We start from the raw sequence: 4328 nt of genomic DNA, 5'->3' as shown, positions 1-4328 counted from the left end.
TGTTTGTTTCCCAATTTCCGATTCGTCTGACATAGAACATAACTGAACACATCAATCTAGTTCTGACCGGGCCCGACACATAGTCAAAACAGAATCATCAAGGGGCCCAAGATATCTCTTTTAATCCTCTTAGGATAAAAGGAATAGATAAACTTCGACATTATATTCTTGTACTAACTACTCATTAAATCATGCACAACGATACGTTTTATAACATCAAGTTACTGATGCGTTTCCGTATCATCAATGCACAACCAAATCGTAGTCAACAACTCATATACCTTAGTTTGAAGACTATATGATATTATCGTCTCACGATCACTCGTGATAAATTACATGAAGTGATTCAAGTGAGCGCGGGTTGAATCCAATACTCGAATCTTATTTCAAGAGCACTCATGAATGGTGTAGCAAACTTTTGCTATGTCTAACACCTTAGACAATCTACAAGCCAACTCATGATAGTCTTCTTTCATACTTACTTCCAACGTATGATCGACTGTGGATGGTTTGAAAAATCTTATTATTCGGGAAGTCAAAAGATGCAAAGTGAAACACAAGAATAATACTAATCCTATATGGCCCCAAAACTTTTCAGTGTAAATAAAAACACCTTTTATTTAATCACCACATTGATTACACATTATTCATTGTATATTGTTTCGATTTATCAACTAATACTTGAATTAAAACAATATCTATCCCATGATCCAAACATTCACACTATATTTACCTACGGTCCTTACTTTGTGAAATAGATCAATTGTAAACATTTCCACAGGTACTCATTTCACAATTCCAAATCCTTATCGTAAGTGTAAGAATACCAAGTTCTTGCCACTTACTATAATTTGTTAGATTCTAAGCTTATATGCAGTGATCCTTTTGTAATGACTATGTTTGTCACACCCCAAAACCGGAACGGCGGAAACGTTCTGTGGTGGAGGACGTCATGTACAGTATCACAACAAAGCATAATAGTAAACAAGCAACAACATCCATTGCATTAATAGAATAATTTTAATACAAGCGTGTTCTGTATAGTATGTAAGACACCAAAATGGATAATCAAAATAAAATATGAGTCTTGTATATGCTCCATCCTCTCAAAAGCTTCAACGGTACCTGCCTACTGATGACCTGAGAATACAAGTTATTTTGAAAGAGTTTATCAGCATAACGCTGGTTAGTTCATAATTAATTAGCGTCATTGCTTGTATGAAAATATTTGTAACAACGTAGTATATATGTTCGTAGCTGTTTGTAATTGCTTTGTAAATGTTTGTAAATAGTTGAACTCTCTAGACAATCCTATATTTTCTACTAAAATGTAGCCTTCTACCAAGACCCGACTGTTTGTATGTTTGTTCTTTGTAGCGTAAGAGTTTTCCCCAGTGAAACTAAAATATAGTTTACTTAAATGTGTATGTGACAAGGTCACAGGGTAAATGTCATAGGAAAATAATGTTTTACCTCAGCAGTGACACTGCTGGTCATAAAGTGATGAAGTATAGACTCCAGGTAGTACTAAATGTACAGTACACCTCGGGGAGTCTAAAGAAAGTGAAAATGCAGACTCCAGGTGGTATTAAATGAACAATACGCCTAGAAAAGTCTGTTTTGCCTTCAATTCTTAATTAGTTAATTAAAGTTTTGAATGTGAACTCGTATGTAACCATACTGATCGACGGCTGAATAACTGATGACCCTCTGGTGTCATATGTAGTGAAGTAACATTCTGTCACCGCTTGGCCTTACCGGCTGGGACTGTAGCTAGCAGTCAGGGTGAGGGAGTGTCTGTTACGTATAGATCTATACACACAATGCCCGCTCTCCCTCCAGGAGACTCTCGTTACAAGGTGATACCACAATGAAGTGACGTATCGAGAAGTAGTATGTCACATTTTGTTTATAGTATTCAGAAGTTTGTATAGTATGTTATAATGTAGTGGTGTTTTCTCTGTACTAGTATATAGTATATTCTCTTGTATAGTATATAGTGTGATCTCTTGTATGGTATATAGTGTGTTCTCTTGTATGGTATATAGTGTGTATTGACTCATAACTGTACTGACTCTTGTATGTGTCATTGTAATAGTAGTAATGAGTGGTAAACTCTTAACTATACCTATTATAGTTAAATAGTAATGTTGTTTGTATTCCTTCGTTATACAAAGGTACTGAACTGAAGTGAAAGCTTTTATATCCAACACATATATATATGATATATAACTAAGATTTCAATGACATTCGGACAAATAACAGGATACCCTAAGTCCACAACCAAACAAGGAACATGAAATAAGCTGAGCTATCAGTCCTAAGTCCTTCAAGTCTTACTTACATAAATATATTGGTGTAGATATGGGTTTGAAAATAATGTAAGTTTAAAAGAGTTTGAAAACAGTTTTAGCATTTAAAAGAGTTTAATAAAAGGTTTTGAAGTGCTTGAAATCCATAAGTTTGATAGCAACTTGAAAGTAATAGTAAATCTTTTCTGTTTGTTCTAGTTATTAATCATAGGTGATTGAAACAATAACTAGAATATTTCAACTTGTATTCCCCCATAAAATCATTTAAAATCATTTCAAAGGTTGATTTAGGGGTATGAACTCACCTGAAATGAGTGATGCGAATGTAATATCGGAAAAAGAATGCTAAGTGTCAAGTGAAGTTTTGAGCACACGTACGGATCCTATTTGGCATATAATGACATATATATATGTATACAATTAGAGTATATTCAACTAGTTAAGAAGGATAACACCCTTATAGTCTAGGAAACACTTATATGGAAGTGTTACAATCACCAAGGATTGCATAATAGGAGTGTATGGTCACCAAATGGAGCTTTCGGTCTAAGTGGTATGTTCCTAGGAGCTTTCGGTCCTAATGGTATTCTCGGTCCGAAGGGTTCTCGGTCCGAATGGTTCTCGGTCCGAAAACCGAAAAATCAAGATCTTTGGTGCATGTGGTGTTTTTCAAGGGCTTTCAAACATGCATAGGGGTTCTAAGTTTTATCCAAAGCCTTAAGTGCGTTTTAAGGTCTTAAAGCCAACTTTGTTTAGGGTTTTCGGTTTAAGGAGATGCACTAAACCGAAAACTCCTTTTGTTCTTGGAAAAAGACAATTTCAAGGTCCTAAATCAAGTATCCTTACTAGATAACAAGTGTAGGAAGTAGATACTTACAATATGGAAGCAAAGAAGGGTGTTTTCGGCCCAAAACACTAGTGTGTGTTCTTGGTGTTCTTGGTGTTCTTGAAGAACACTTGAAGATCTAAGAAAAAGAGAAGATTTCATGGATGAAATCATGTATAACCACTAGATGAAGTGTTGTATCAACAAATCAAGAGAAGAAACACTTACATTTTTGGAAGATTTGGAAGAAGCTCTTATGATACTTGAGAGAGAAAGTGGGTGTTCTTGAGTTTGGAAGTAAGAAATGAGGAAAGGAAGGTGTAAACGCATGCCTTAAGCATGATTTCTCGGTCAAAGGGGTTTTCGGCCCTACCCCTTATGTTTGGCCGTAACACCTTATTAAGGTGTTATTTGTTTTAATTGTTCCCCAATAATCCCAAAAAATACTTCCTTTCGTTTATTCTCTCGAAGAATAAATATCTAAAAATACCCAAACGGACTTCAAACCGAGCTAAAATTTAGCAGAAATGAATTTGACTTTTAATTGAAGTGTTTGACTGTAGAGTTCGTACAAAAGCAAATTTCGGGTTGTCACATCATCCCCCCGTTAGAGGGAATTTCGTCCCGAAATTAGAGCTCAAGCAACTAAGTTATTACAAATAACTAAGTAAAAAGATGAGGATATTTAAGTGTCATTTGATCCTCACGCTCCCAAGTGAACTCCGGTCCTCGCTTGGCGTTCCAGCGAACCTTCACGATTGGGATGCGGCTTTGTTTTGTTCGGTTGACCTCTCTGTCCATGATCTCTACAGGTTCTTCCACGAAGTTGAGGCTCTCGTTGATCTCGATCTCGTCGAGTGGGATTACAAGAGTCTCGTCGGATAGGCACTTTTTCAAGTTCGAGACGTGGAAGGTAGGATGTACGTTACTGAGCTCGTGGGTTAGATTGAGTTTGTATGCTACAGGGCCGATTCTAGCGAGAATCTCGAAAGGCCCTATGTATCTTGGATTCAGCTTTCCACGCTTTCCGAAGCGTATCAAGCCCTTCCAGGGTGAGACTTTCAAAAGGACTTGGTCTCCCACCTGGAATTCCAAAGGTTTCCTCCGTTTTTCTGCGTAGCTTTTCTGTCGGTCTCTAGAGGCTTTCAATCGTTCACGAATCTGAACGATCTTCTCTGTCGTTTACCGAA

Source organism: Lactuca virosa, chromosome 1, assembly GCF_052849685.1.
Source record: "Lactuca virosa cultivar CGN04683 chromosome 1, Lactuca_virosa_CGN04683_v6, whole genome shotgun sequence".
Taxonomy (NCBI): Eukaryota; Viridiplantae; Streptophyta; class Magnoliopsida; order Asterales; family Asteraceae; genus Lactuca; species Lactuca virosa.
Note: the sequence above shows the minus strand (reverse complement) of the source record.